The sequence below is a fragment of the Bombina bombina genome, chromosome 1 (genome assembly GCF_027579735.1).
Source record: "Bombina bombina isolate aBomBom1 chromosome 1, aBomBom1.pri, whole genome shotgun sequence".
Taxonomy (NCBI): domain Eukaryota; kingdom Metazoa; phylum Chordata; class Amphibia; order Anura; family Bombinatoridae; genus Bombina; species Bombina bombina.
Window position 1 is genome coordinate 1,338,280,672 of NC_069499.1, and position 16,186 is coordinate 1,338,296,857.

The window sequence follows — 16,186 nt, forward strand, 5'->3', positions numbered from 1 at the left end:
AGTGTCTTAAAAAAGCTTGTAAAAACAAAGCCAGAGTATACAATGATTGGTCGGCGAATGGCATTGTGATTGGTCGTTAAGCTACGCACGCGCTGATTGCTGAAAGATCACCTGTCAACCTCCAGACGTCGTTTCGGGGCGCGAGCTTCCAGTGACGTAGGGTACCTTACAATTCTCAGTGGTTCCCTATTGGGAGAGTGGATCTTGTACACGCAGACGCAAGGTCGATAGGCGGAGCTAGGGAAGCGGGTGAAATAGGAGTTGGGAGGAAAAGGCCTGAACGGGAGCGAGCGACCAAGGGCGCCATTTTGTTGCTGGAATAAACTACTACAACCGAAAACAGAAGGCCCGGGTACGGAGGAGCTAAGCATAACTGTTCAGAGTCACGCAGAGTGTGAGAGAAAACTAAGAACTAATAGAGGAAGGGGGAAGAGGACACTCTCTGAGGTTCGAGCCATTGAGCGCACTGTTGTATTATCTGTTACATGAGCGAAGCTCTCTTTTTCCACCGGTCCCGTGCGGTCTGAAGGAGCGTGAGTTAACGATCACTCGTGCAGAGTCTCATTGACACATTAGTTCGTGAGCTTGCTGTTTGTTAAAGAGCTAAGCTCTCTTTGCTAGCGTTTTACAACGTCTGACACATGCAGGGTTTGAGATGTGCGCAGACAAACTAGGCCAAGAACTTAAAATTACGTTAAAATGGTCGCACTTGCCTTACTGTATATTTAAATATGCCACTTTTTGGGGGGGTCATTTTGGATGAAGACAACTTGTTGGTGTGCAAAAGCCCTAAACTTCATCATTTAGTGGTATATGTTGTTTGTAGAGAACAGGTTTTTATCACGTTCCTTGTTCAGCATACATTTCTTGTCTGTTGTTTGACAGCTTACAGTAGCCAATTCTATTTAATCGTTGAGAGAGTGTATAAACCTTTGCTTTATGCAGAGTTAAACTGTAGTGGTACGAGGCTTGAAATCTGCATTTGTCATATGGGTGGTTTCATAGACATTTAGGTTGTAGTATACGTTTTATACCATATGGCAACAGTGGAAGAGTTAATTATAATAAAAATAAGTTTGAACGACTAGTGGATATAGTTTTTGCAAACTGGAAATATATATGCAGATTATTAAGGTTAAAGGGGCATGGAATGCATGTCATACTTCAGATAGAGTATGCAATTTTAAATGGACATTCAACTGCAGAGTACAACTACAAGAGCATGGTTACTACTCACCTTTCAAGTATTAGTTGGTGAAGCTCTGTATCTTTACACCGGTCGCTGCCATCTTGGGGCTAATTTGTTATGTAACCTTAAACTGTAGAAAAAAACCCTTAAATTTTAATTCTTCTGCTCTTTATTATGCTCTGAAGTGGAAGGTACAGCCATCAAAAAGCAGATCTGTGAAAATGAGCAGCACTTATTACAGGATGCAACAATATGCGAGCTACAAGATGGTGGCACCCATGAGAACAGCTTTGAAGAGAGCTGCAGGTTCAGGGATGGAAACAATAGCTTAAGTAGTAACCATGCTACTGTAGTTGTACTCAAATGTCTAATGTCCCTTTAAGAGACTTTTCAGTTTACAGTTTTCATATATGCATGTATAAACACTAATATAAAGAATATGCACAGATACTGATCTAAAAAAAAAACCAGTATAAACTTTTAAAAACTTACTTGGAAGTTCCCAGTTTAGCACTGTTGATGAGGTATGCTGGGACACCCAGTGACAGGGGCTGGGAGAACCAGAAAAGCAGACCCCCCTTCCCTGCATATGAAAAGACAAACAGGAGCCAGCAGGAATCTGTAAACACATATATACATCTGCACAGATACTGATCTAAAAATTCAGTATAAAACCTTTCAAAAACTTACTTAGAAGCTCCCAGTTTAGCACTTGATTATTTTAGGCTGGGAGGCCCAGTTAAAGAGGCTGGGAAAACAAGAAGTATATGGAAAGACAGATAAAAAAACATATCTTTGCATATAGAGAGACAGATAAACAGGAAGGAGCCAGCAGGAATATATCTCTATCTCTTGTAAAAATTAATAAATATTATTCCTTAATGATCAAAGATAACAGGGGCGACTATAATTGTTCAATATTCAGTTTAGTAAAGTCTTACGTTCTTTGGCTATGCTCTCAGTCCTGCTTACTGCACAAATTAGACACTGGTTTAATTTTTTTGATTTAATAGCATAAAATGAATCCACAAATTGATCACAAAAATAATTATAAGTTAGCACATTAGGTGTAAAACTAACACAGATAAAACATTTATGTAAAAAGAAACAATGAGGATACTTAATTCAGCAAATAGGAGATACAGATAAATCAATGTAACTATACAAAGTTTACTGCTCTAAAAAAAATTGGCTATTGAATTTATTGTATTGCAGTTGTTTTTACAAAAATGCAAATGTATATACATTGCATGACAATGCATTAGAATATCTAAGACAAAAACATTTGCTTTATTTGCTCAATTATTAAATCTGTATGGATATCCTTTTATTAATAGAATAATATATTCACTCAATTACACACAGGGTAAGAATGATTGTTACATTTAATTTGTTTATTTTAACTACAATATAGGGATTACACAATACATTTATATGCCCACTAAGTACTGTTCTATGCAAAACAAAATCATTATACTAAGAGAAATGATCATATTCTCTGTTAGTTTGTATCCTTTCTGCAGTTAAGACTAATTTCTTACACTACAAAGGTTTAAACAAACCACAATTCATTTGGTCTGATGCCCCAGATACTGAAATGTAAGTTACTTTAGGCAATATTAATTCTGTAAAGCAATTATACTTTGCCAACCATTAATGAGGACCTTGGACAGGATAAAGCATGCTCTGGTTATTGGTCATGAATGGACAAGATGAGTGAGGGCCCTCCTGGTGTGACTGTACAGTATCTTGTAAGTTGGGTGCCTCTTGCTATCATCTCAGTAGCCTTTTTTATTTTAGAAATTTCTCAATTTCCATAAGACCAGCCTAGTGTGTGTGTACATAGTGCTGCTCACTCTCTGATAGACCCCTAACTCTATACAATAACTATTTGTTTAGATAAGCATTTGCTTCACCTATCCACTGGGTGTCATTACATCCCTACCTATCATTTATCTGGCTTTTTTTCTTCTTTCTTTCCCTTAGTTTTGATTATTTATCATGTAGAGAAATTGAATGAAGATATTTAGTCTATTTACATACTTTTCTATATATTTCCCTCTTTGATTATTAGATTTTTTTTTTTATTTATAAATCATGCTCTGTATTACACCCCCCATGTGCTTCCACCTCTATGCTTAAATTCTCATACAATATCTGTGTGTGTGTGTGTGTATATATATATATATATATATATATATATATATATATATATATATATATATATATATATATATATATATATATATATATATATATATATATATATATATATATATATATATATATACTCATGCAATTTTAAGCAACTTTCTAATTTACTCATTATCAATCTTATCTTTATTTGAAAAGCAGAAATGTAAGATTAAGAGTCGGCCTATTTTTGGTTCAGCACCTGAGTAGCTCTTGCTGGTTTGTGGCTAAATGTAGCCACCAATCAGCAAGTGCTACCCAGGTTCCGAACCAAAAATTGTCTGGCTCCTAACATTACATTTATGGTTTTTCAAATAAAGATGGCAAAAGAACAAATTAAAAATTTAATAGTAAATTAGAAAGTTGCTTATAATTGCATGCTCTATCTGAATCATGAGAAACAATTTGGGTTTAGTATCCCTTTTCAGTGCTGCAAATACAGATGGATAAAGTAACAATTGTCTATTCTAACTTGTCATACTTATAATTGATACTTTTAAAAACATGTATCCATGATTGATTGTTTATATAAGTAGTCTTTTTCTAGCTAGACTATTGTATTCAATTTAGTATCTATCTTAGCCAGGGAAATGGCACATTTTAGGCAGTCCTTGAAAATGAGTAACCAATGTGTATTGTATCCAAACTCGTGTGTGTTTTATATAACTTGCACAGGCCACTATTTGGCAGTACAATCTGTTTTACAGGTCGGCTAAACTTTCTGTTCTGCTGTTGTAAAGTGAGGTGTGGTAGCCAGGCGCTAAGATAATCCCTTGTGCTGAGTACAAATAAAGGGTCTAACCAACCCCCAAAGGAAAGAACAGGTTTGATAGAATATGTACAGCGCCAATAAAGGCTAAGGGATAAATATAAACACTAAAAACGAAATATACCTGCTAAGGCTGAACAAGAATTTATTATAATTCAACAGTAATGGTACCAATAGATAAAATGAGTAAAAAACAGTAATTAAAACAGTTCTTAAAAGCAATGGTAAGGTGGAGTGTTGTGCTGATACACTCACAAAGTGCAAATAGCAATAGAATCCAAGGGGTGGAAAACTAAGATGGTGAAATCCACATTTGCTTGTGGATACACGAATGAACAAAATGTGTGAGCAGCATAAAAATGTATGCGACTTAAATGTGTAACATGATAGTGCAAATGTTGTGCAACATAAGTGAGAGTAATTGTGATCACTAAGTGTATAAAAGATAAGGAAAAAACAATTCACATCAAAAATACAAAAAATCACAATAAAATATAATATATTAATATATTAAAATATTAAAAAGTCCCGATGACACTGCAGTGCAAAAAATAATAAATCACAGGTGAATAACTGCCATTGAGTGGCAAATGTGGAAAAAGGGTGGTATACCCAAGGCAAAAAAGAAGAAATCCAGTGAAAAAACAGAAATGAAAAATAAAAATCAAAAAACAAATACAAAAATGATCAACAAAAGGTCAAAAAAGAACAAAAAAAAAAACAAAAAAAAAAGAGTGTTGTAATCCAAAAAATAGTAAATTAAAAGTCAATCACATGAAGGAACCTTGAATCCTGAGGGGAAGAGTTCCCAGGCGAATCCTGACAACGGTCAGCTCTTTGTCCAAAGTCCTAGAGATGTCCCTGGCCACTTTATTAGGTACACCTTGCTAGTACTGGAATCTAGAAAAATCAAAATAGAGGGCGCCACATGGTGCAGATCAGATGGTAAATGATATTACAGGCTAAGGAGGACAAAAGAATCCTACTCACAAAGTGTAGAGCACAGATGTGCAATACCAGCAGTCCGGAACCACTTGTCGTCCGGTAGACCAAATGGATATGATCACAGGGGCGAATCCTCGTCTCACCAGGGAGAGTCCAGGGACGCCTTGGGGCAGGAGTCAGTCAGCAAAAAGGAATCCAACAGTGGCCAGTCCCACACCTCAAGTGACTAAAGGGGAGACTAGACCAGCTCCAAGAGGGTCAGCGATTCAGAAGATAATCAAGGTAGGCAGCAAGTGAGGAGATAAATATATCTTTAAAAATGTATTAAAATAGTAAAAACGTATGCAACGCGTTTCTCAGTGTAACACACTGTTTCACTGATGAAACAGTGTGTTACACTGAGAAACGCGTTGCATATGTTTTTACTATTTTAATACATTTTTAAAGATATATTTATCTCCTCACTTGCTGCCTACCTTGATTATCTTCTGAATCGCTGACCCTCTTGGAGCTGGTCTAGTCTCCCCTTTAGTCACTTGAGGTGTGGGACTGGCCACTGTTGGATTCCTTTTTGCTGACTGACTCCTGCCCCAAGGCGTCCCTGGACTCTCCCTGGTGAGACGAGGATTCGCCCCTGTGATCATATCCATTTGGTCTACCGGACGACAAGTGGTTCCGGACTGCTGGTATTGCACATCTGTGCTCTACACTTTGTGAGTAGGATTCTTTTGTCCTCCTTAGCCTGTAATATCATTTACCATCTGATCTGCACCATGTGGCGCCCTCTATTTTGATTTTTCTAGATTCCAGTACTAGCAAGGTGTACCTAATAAAGTGGCCAGGGACATCTCTAGGACTTTGGACAAAGAGCTGACCGTTGTCAGGATTCGCCTGGGAACTCTTCCCCTCAGGATTCAAGGTTCCTTCATGTGATTGACTTTTAATTTACTATTTTTTGGATTACAACACTCTTTTTTTTTTTTGTTTTTTTTTTGACCTTTTGTTGAACATCATTTTTGTATTTGTTTTTTGATTTTTATTTTTCATTTCTGTTTTTTCACTGGATTTCTTCTTTTTTGCCTTGGGTATACCACCCTTTTTCCACATTTGCCACTCAATGGCAGTTATTCACCTGTGATTTATTATTTTTTGCACTGCAGTGTCATCGGGACTTTTTAATATTTTAATATATTAATATATTATATTTTATTGTGATTTTTTGTATTTTTGATGTGAATTGTTTTTTCCTTATCTTTTATACACTTAGTGATCACAATTACTCTCACTTATGTTGCACAACATTTGCACTATCATGTTACACATTTAAGTCGCATACATTTTTATGCTGCTCACACATTTTGTTCATTCGTGTATCCACAAGCAAATGTGGATTTCACCATCTTAGTTTTCCACCCCTTGGATTCTATTGCTATTTGCACTTTGTGAGTGTATCAGCACAACACTCCACCTTACCATTGCTTTTAAGAACTGTTTTAATTACTGTTTTTTACTCATTTTATCTATTGGTACCATTACTGTTGAATTATAATAAATTCTTGTTCAGCCTTAGCAGGTATATTTCGTTTTTAGTGTTTATATTTATCCCTTAGCCTTTATTGGCGCTGTACATATTCTATCAAACCTGTTCTGCTGTTGTAAACCTCAAAGGCTTCGGAAGCCTTTCTACCCCCCCCCACCACTGCAGATTCTCACAAGAGAATCTGCAGTCCGTATTTTAACGAGTAGCGGTCCGACTGGGGAGATCTACTGCTCACGCCTGATTGGCTGGGCGCGGGCAGGGGATGGAATTGCACGCAAGCGCAAAATAGCGCTCGTGTGCAATATTGTATTTTGCCAGCAGAATTCAGCTCGCCAGAGGCGAGCTGCGGCGGACAGGGACACGTATAGTCGCCCCTGTCTGCCGCAGCTTGATAAATCAACCCCTTAGACTCATTGTTCAACATAGGCTGTCAGTAAACAGAACATATTTTTCTGGTTTCTGTTTGACCACCTTTTTTCAGAGTTGCCTTTTAACTCCTCGCAAACATTTGTTAAAATTAATTAAACCTTCTTTTCTAATTTTATTGTAAAGAACACATCTGACACTATGGGCTTGATTTATCAAGCGATGGCGGAGAGGGGCATACATATGCGCTCCTCTTCATTGCAGCTCGCTTTGGCAGTGAATTCCGCTGCCGGAATTCAGCATTGTACAAGAGCGCTCTTGTGAAATGCTGCCCATGCACAGCCAATCAGGGCAGGAGCTGTCAATCTTCCTGGTCAGACGTGTCTGGGGTAATTTTTGCGCATGCATACAATCCCGACACCCCTGCCCACCACACCACAGCCAATCACGCGCGGCAGGAGCTGTCAATCTACCGGTCGGACAAAAGGTTAGGGAAGCAGCGGTCTGACAGCTGCTTGATAAATACGGACTGCAGGTTCTCTTGTGAGATCCTGCATTCGTAGGGGGCGAAGGTAGGCAAAGCCTTTGATAAATCAAACCCCTATAGGGCTTCCTTAGGAGTCTGAAAATCATCCCAAAGTTATTTAAAAAAAAAAAAACCCCAAAAAACTACAAGACGGGCTATTTAAGTTAACTTATGCAAAGAAAAATCTAGTGTACAATTTTTTTTATTATTATTTTTCAAATGCCTTCTTTGTATCCTGTTAAAAGGCATACATTGGTAAGTTCAGTAGCAGCAATGCATTACTTGGAGCTAGCTGGTGATTGGTGGCTACACATCTTGACTTTTTTTTTTTTTTTAACCATAAAAATGGTCTGAACCTGTAGGTAAAGCAGGCCTGCTATTATCTGGCTAAATACTGTCTACTTAGGTATATGCTAATTATGGCTAATTGAGCACAACCAGTTATTTAAGATACAAAAATATTTCTTCAATAGCCCCACCCCACCCTGTAAAATTTCTATTTTCTCCTATTGACATAGCTTTTACAGCTAATTGGTTTTATTCATATTTACAGTATAGGTAGCTGTCCCTGCAGGCAAAAGAAAGTATTAAAGAAAATATTAAACAAAAAAATTTAATAAAGGTAAAGGAGCTGTTTGCAAACAGTTACAGTCCAGCAGGTAAAATGGACCACTGGGAGTACAATGTCCAGAAAATATTTGGTGACCTAGTCAGAAGTGCGCGTGCTGCTCTGGATTCACTTTAGAACACAGTTGGCTAGTCACCTCCTTGTATTTTTTTTTTTTAACACCAAATTTCATGACTATGAGCTAACAAATTTAAAAGGATATTATAGTGAAATAAAGTTGTTAAAATAGATGTTGGAAATTTTTTTGCAGCAAAGACATTTTTAGTTTATTCTTTGGGATGCATAATATTTTTGTGTGTATGTGTAATTTTCTATCTCTTAAACAAAATCAATTTTACTCGGCTGTCATGTTTAATGATTCCTCTATATAGCAACAAAATGAGGTTTGTTGCTGCCATGGTATAATTTTACCACAATGATTATTTGATAGCTGTAAGCATATTAAACTTTTATTTCAGTTGTGGAACCTCACTGTTTTGAGGGACCTGGCAGTTAGATGAACACAGGTTTGAAGCTTTCAAAGAAAGGGTCTCATGTTTGTCTTTTTTTACTGAGAAATGGCAACCCCCCTCTGATCTATATGTCTCTGGTCCTGTCAGGTGAGCACTGTTGTCATGGTGATAACTGATAGCCGATGATCTGACCCTGTCTTTGAAAGAGTACTTTTCTCTCTAATAGCTTTTACTTGTTTTACATTGTGCTTAATTTGTTGTGCTAGTGTTGGGTTCCTTTCATGATTACCTGAAAACAAGGGGATTGTCATATAAAGTGCGTTTTTTTTTTTTTTTTTTTTTTATTTTTTTTTTTTTTCTGCATCCTAGGGGGAAAAGATCTGGTATTCTATAATTTCAAAATATGTTATTTGTCCCTCAACCTGAGGACTGAGACCCCATTCCCATATGTTTGTATTAAACCCTTTATAAGGGCATGACCCCTCATTTGAAAGTGCAGATACTGAAATGTAAGGGGTCTGGGGTCAGAGAGAGGGCCCTTTAAAGTCTTTCCCCCCCCCCCCCCCCCCAGCTGCAGCTTTACTAACGTCATTCCTTGCAATGGCATCACACATGCTTGTGTTAATTTTACAAAGTGTTCTGAGTAGAGCAGGAGATGAGGAAGGAGACTCCATTCCCCTTTCCCCACTGTAGTGCCAGGTGTCCATGGGGTCTGCATTTGATGGAATTCCCCAGTAGGAAGAATACATTGTATTTAGCATCATGGCTTGTGATGAAAAGGAGCCTAGGTTTAAAAACAAATGGTTAGAATCCAGTCATTTTGAGGGTAAATGTTCAGTGTGTTTGTGTATATGTTGTGAACTACATGGATTTAAAAAATGTGTTTTTAGATCTTCACACATGCTAATTATACATCATTTTGCCATAGAAATTAACGGCGTGTAGTTTATTTTTAGAGAACCCACAAACATTTTTTTTTTGTTTGCATTTATCCTACCTAAATGGAAGGGGATCTTAATGTTCTGGTTATATTGGTTTGTTTGTAATCTTTTCTGAATGGAGAAGAATATTTATAAAATACATTTATTCTCTCTCCTGAATTATAAAACTAAATAGGGCTGCAACTGATGATTATATTTATAATCAATTAATCTGCCTTGTTTTGTTTATTAGATTTAAAAAAAAAAAAATCCAATTACTGAGTGTTATAAATTTAAAATTCAGACTAAAACTTTACATTAAAACACTGTCCAATTTTTAAGCAGCAGAACACATTTTTATAATTATGCAAAACAAAATCATGAACTGTTTCAAAAGAGACGATCACGGTTTATAACATTCTGTTAACTTTTTTTTAGAAACTTTGCATTGAAATACAAGAATTTCAATATGTCCACATGCTCCTGGCTGAGGCTTGCTCATTTTTTGCAGCTATTTTTCCTGCAGCAGAGAAGAGGGGCTCAGATAGTGTTGAGATGCTTAAAGTGAATGTAAATTTTGATGCTAAAGTGCCCGGTTTTTAAAACTTTGATTAAAAACAGGGGCACTTTAATTCATCAATATTTTAATTTCACTCCTGTTGTGAAAATAAACTTACTTTTTAATCTTCACAGCAGCTCCAGCTTCCTCCACCTGTTTCAAAGCCTCTTCCTGGGTCTAAAATGAGGTATCTGGCTTCCTCCAATCACAGCAGTGAATCAGACACTGAATCCCCCGGGGGGGAATCTGTGATTGGAGGATGACCTATCAATCATTTCTGACATCAGAAATGGCTTGTGAGACCGGAGGAAGCAGCAGCTGCTGTGAAGTTTAAAAGGTAAGTTTTTTTTTGTCACAACAGGAGTGAAATGTAAATTTTGATGAATTAAAGTGCCCCTGTATTTAATCAAAGTTTTAAACACCGGGCACTTAAACATCAAAATTTACATTCACTTTAAGTAGGGTTTTGCCAATTTCACAACGGGGATTTCCTCCTTGGCAAGGGGCCTCCTAAAATAAGTCTGGACTTCATCCTAACATAAAAATATCCTTTATATGTAATGGTAAATAACCAGCTATAAGGTTATAGAAAAAAAAGAGTATTTTAAGTTTGAAAAACTCTTATTGTGACAAAAATAGAAATCTGACACACAACAAAAAAATCAACAAAGGTAGTAATGTAGAAGGCACGCATGCCTCCACAGGCTAATATATGAACTGTATCAATAATAAACAAACATAACGTGTTATACATACATACATATAGTAAAAACTGATTAAGTAGTAAGGAAAGGCGAGGGAGACTTGGAAGGTGAAGGTGGGGTGGGGAAGAAGGAAAAAGGAAGAGATCAGGGCAGAAACGGTCGTTACCAACCCAATAGATCAGTTTAAGAGTTGACCGTGACATTAGGTGTCCAAGTAGTCATAGCATGCTCCCCAATCTGCCCAGATAATCTCGAATAAGTCTGATCTATCTAGCGTTTGGAATATACCTTTCTCCATTGTATAGATATGCCATTGAATTTAAAATTGTAGGCCAACTAGGAGGGGATGTGGTTTTCCACGCCTTGGCAATTGCCGTCTTAATCAGTTAAGAGATATAAATATCTCTGATGTTTGGGAAGGGTGTGAGCCCCAATGTAAAGAAGAGCATTAGAGGGCGTCTTGGGGAGCGAGATAACCAAACCAGATAAAACACAGAAGCAAGCATTCCAAAGAGGTACAATTTAGGGCATTCCCACCAAATGTGCAGGGTATCTCCTATCTGTCCACATTCACGACAGCACAAAGGTGAGGTAGATTCATACATTCTGGCCAATCTCGTGGGAATATAATACCAATGCGCCAGTAGTTTATAATAGGTCTCAAATAATGTGACACAGTGTGAGGCCTTTTTTGTAAGGATTAGAGTAGATTGCCAGATGTGTGGGGAGAAGGTGGTGTTGAGGTATAGCTCCCATTTGAGTAGATGAGGTAGTTTGTTCTCACTATCTGTGTTGCCTATGAGGGTATAGTGAAGAGATAGTGGTTTACGTAGTCTATTACCCTGTAGCCAGACTGTTTCCCACACTGTGTGAGGGCGAGATAAGACTGGATCAAAGCCCCAGCTTGTCAGAAAGCTTTTTAATCTTAATGTGTTCAAATTTCATATGTAAGGGTATTGGAGAGTCATCTATTTTGTCTAGTGTGCGGAAACGCGGTTGTGGGGAAGAACAGAGTTCTGAGACCATCTTTGCTCCTAAATGTGTCCACTTTTGAGGGTTAGAGTCAGGGAGACCCAGAAGCAAACCCACAAGAGAAGTAAACGGAGAAGGGTGTGGATCTATGTGAGGGTAATGTCTGATCTTGTCCCACATCCCCAAGCACTCACGTATTATGGGGTTGGTAGTATTCAAGGTTCGATGGGAGTGCGGGGGGAGATCCAAATGAAGTCAGATATATATGGTGTGGTAAGGAGGCTTGTTCGATAACTTTCCATTTACTGGGGGATTTTGTTGCTCCCCATTGTGATATGTGAGTTAACATTGCCCCTTCATAATAACGGAAAACGGAGGGGGAAGCTATCCCTCCACGGTGAAGGGGACTCTGTAGAATGTTGTGGGCCAATCTAGGTGGTTTATGTTGCCAGATGTATTTGATAAAACCGCTTTGAAACTGGTGTAGCAAGTACCTAGGGATTCGAACTGGGAGACACCGAAAGAGGTATGTTAATTTAGGCAAAAGGAACATTTTGAGGGCTGTGAGTCTACCTAACCAGGCAATGTATGTATAGTCCCATTTATTTTTCAGGGTACGTAACTCAGACAATAGGGGGAGATAATTATCCTTGACGATCTGCGTCAAATTATGCAATATCCTGACCCCCTAGGTGTGTGACAAATTTATTGACACACTTTACCTTGTGTTGGGTTTTGAGGCTTTGAACCACAACTTGGGGTAAACCCCATGTAAAGATTTCAGTTTTAGTTAAGTTCAATTTATAAAAGGACATATGGCCAAAATAATCGAGAATAACTAAGTCTGGGAAGTGAGGATAGAGAAGATGGTGACATCAGCAAAAATAGCTATTTTGTGATTTGTACCATGAAGAGTGATGCCATCAATCTGTTTGTCCGATCTGATTTGTTCTGCAAGGGGTTCAATTGCCAAGGCAAACGGCAAAGGCCAGAGGGGACATCCCTGTCTAGTTCCGTTAGATATTAGGAAAGGTGGTGAGTGATATCCTAGACCCTTGACCGTCGCCGTAGGAGTAGAGTATAGAGCTTGAATGGCTGTCAAGATGTTTTCTGGGAAACCAAAAGTTTTAAGAACCTCCCATAGATAACTCCACTGACTTCGATCAAAAGCTTTCTCTGCATCTAACGAGATGACAGAGAAAGGTCTATTCAGTCTGGTAGATTCAGTAAAGATATTGAGCAAATGTCAGGGCCTTCTCGGTCGGGTATAAACCCTACTTGATCTAGGTCAATAAGGTGGGGGAGTAAAAGAGAGATACGGTTAGCTAGTAATTTGGCGTAAATTTTGACATCTAAGTTTATAAGAGATATTGGCCTATAACTGGAGCAGAGGGATGGATATTTTAGAGGCTTGGGGATGGTAATAATCGTAGCTTCTAAGAACTCACTAGAAAACTTGCCTTCCTCTTTAGCTAGGTTAAAGAACCTAAGGAGTAAAGGTGAGAGTTCGGTAATATGTTTTGTAGAAAAATGCTGGGAACCCATCAGGACCTGGGGTTTTGAAGGCTGTCATATTTTTAATAACACTTTTAATTTCCCGAAGAGTAAAAGGAGTTGAGGGGTTCGCAGTGTTCATCAAATTATCTAAAAACGCTCTGATGTCTGGAAGGGTGGCTGGTGTGTGTTCGATTGTCCCTTCTAAATTATATAGGTTTGAATAAAATTTTGCAAAACGTGCCTATTTGCGACGGTAAATCGTAAATTTGGTTCCCTGATTGTATGTGGTGGATTCTAGAGGTGCTTGTCCTATTTCGTAATTTGTTGGCTAGGAGAGTGTTGGCTTTGTTGCTCTTGTAGTAAAAGAGTTGTTTGTTTTAATAGGTTGGATTGGGTACGTTTTTTTAATTAGAGTAGGCAGATATGTTTCCTAGTTTTTGTGATTTGTTCTGTAGTGGAAACTGAAGGTGAAGACCGGTTGGAGAGCTCTAAACGGCGTAGCTCAATATGGGACAGGGGCAGACCAGAGTGCTTTTTCAAGGGGGCTTGCCTCCTAATGATGAGGCCCCTAACAGTGGCCTTAGCAGCTCCCCAAAGTGTCATCACAAACTAGTTTGTTATAATTTATTTGAAAATAGAATCTAATGTCTTTTCTAAGTTCCTCTCTAAAAGGGATGTCTAACAGGACCAGATGAGGGAGACGCCAGGAGAATTTAGAACCGGGATTTTCCGTCAAATGAAGATCTACCGTAACAAAGTCATGGTCTGACCATTGGCACAAAGATATTGTAGCACTTTTGACTGCATCTGTTTTCGCAGAGCAAAAAATATGATCTGATCTAGTGTATGTCTTATGTGGATGGGAAAAGTGAGTGTAGTCCCTGTCTCTGGGGTTTACGGATCTCCATATGTCGTAATAGTTTGGGTAATGAGATGTCTGAAGTTAAACGAAAGTTGTGTTGCAAGGGAAGACTGTTATTTAAGGTTACTGGCCTTTCTATCAATGGTGGGGTCCCAAGTCATGTTAAAATCTCCTGCTAGTATAACTACCAATTTTCACTCTATCCACTGCAAGAAGTGTTCGTTTTAAACATTTGGGTTGGTGGAAGTTAGGGAGGTAGATGGATACCAATGTGTAGTGCATTTGGATCTATAGCAGATTCCTTTCCAGATTGAGTGAAATGATCGTAAACTGTCTTGACAGTGGGGGTCTTCACTTGTCTCCTAGAGGTATGAGGCTGCTTTGAGAATTATAAGGTCAAGTTCCCGATAGGATAAAGGTTAATTAATAGTACTGCAAAATTACCTCATAACTAGGTGGCTAAGGCAGGTTGTCCTACCTTACATATTGTTTCTGCGGAGAAGGGTTAGGTGACGCCCCGTCAAGGCCCTTAGGACATAGTAATTACTTTTGATGGCTAGATATGAAACATGCTATTCAGTACTTTTAAATGTCAGTCTACCTGTGGTAGGCAGGTTAAGGAGCCTTCAAACAGATACCATGCGGTGCATAATATAGTGATCTCGGAGAAGTTGTGGTAAAGGTGTGTGCTTTACAGGAAATCCAGTGTACGTGGACAAAGCAGGGGGGTGGGGGGCAGTGGCAAGCCCAGACACAAGTTAAACCCCAACAACTGATTATGTGGCTCTACAGACAGTGGGCCCAAGAGAGGCTGAGAAAGCCGGTGCAGGGGTGCTCACCAACCCCAGGCCTGAGGATCCACAAAAAGCTGCAAGGCCTATTGATGAGGTGTGCGGAGTGGACTGGGAATGAAAAGAGGTCCAGCTCTTTAAAAGTGGGACATGTTTATGCGTTCCCACTTCTTTCTCAAGTAGTGGAATAGCTAACAAGTATGCTGTGGGGGGGGAAAAAAGGCCTCTGCCACCAATTAAGGCCCGCAATCAAAGATGCTTCTAAGGGTACTGAGAGTAATAGGAGAATCTGAGATATGCGTTCACTCCCCTGCCAGGCCCAGCCAGGTTCCCCCTGTATCCAAGCGTGGCTCCGGCCTTCCGGTGTAACAGTTCTGTATCGGGGCTCAATCTGGGTATGTTAAGCCTATGAAAGTGGTTATGGCTGCAACAACTATTCGGTAAGATTTATCATAAAAGTAGTTGTCAAAGAATCTCATTATCAATTAGGTGGTCAGCGATTAGTTTAATTGCACAGCACCAGCTGCTTCAATCTGATGAACTCCTGCACATGGTATTGTGCAAACATTTTTATTTAATTTTTTTTCTATCTGATTAATCGGATGATTATTGTCCGATTAATCGGATAGAAAAAAGATAAAAAAAAATAAATTCAATTTTTTTTGCACAATCTTAGTTGCAGTAGATCATCAGATTAAAGCAGCTGGTGCTGTGCAATTGAACAACTAATCGCTGACCACCTAATTGATGATGAGATTTGTTGACAACTATTTTTATGATCAAACTTACTGATTAGTTGTTGCAGCCCTAAAAGTGGTTCCTCCTCCAGGCTTTGATAGTTTATGGCCTCTATTACCCCCCTATGTCTTAGTTGCCCTAACGTGTGTCCCCTCTTTAACCTATAGCAGATGTCCTTTGGGTCGTCGGTAAAGGCTAATACCTCCAGAGGTAAAAAGATTGCTTCTGTGGCCTATCTCCCCAGGCACTTGTGGCGTGTGTGGTATAGGGTGTGAAACTCTCACCTATGTGGATTTCAGGAATCCGAGCCAAGGGCCTCAGCATTGGTCAGATATTTTCCAGCAGCAGTTGTGCGAAGGCGTATGGGCAGCTCAGCTGATTGATAGCAGACTCAGGGAAAACAGCCGACAACCCTCACCGGACAGATCAAAGATGGCCGCCGTTCGCGCCAACCGCAGGAGTCCAGGCCACCACGAGGCTACCAGTCGGAAATCAGGACCCAGGGACTTCTAGCTCGCTGCGGGCCCCCTGACAT

The 16,186-nt window shown here is 39.0% G+C and overlaps 1 protein-coding gene across 1 annotated transcript in view; it reads left to right on the plus strand.

Annotated features, from left to right (window-relative positions):
* Positions 1-217: 217 nt before the first annotated feature.
* CNOT1 (CCR4-NOT transcription complex subunit 1) overlaps positions 218-16,186 on the plus strand; it is a gene marked incomplete in the record, with an annotated part of 753,971 nt that continues 738,002 nt past the window's right edge. Inside the window, 1 exon segment of the mRNA XM_053702424.1 lies at positions 218-447.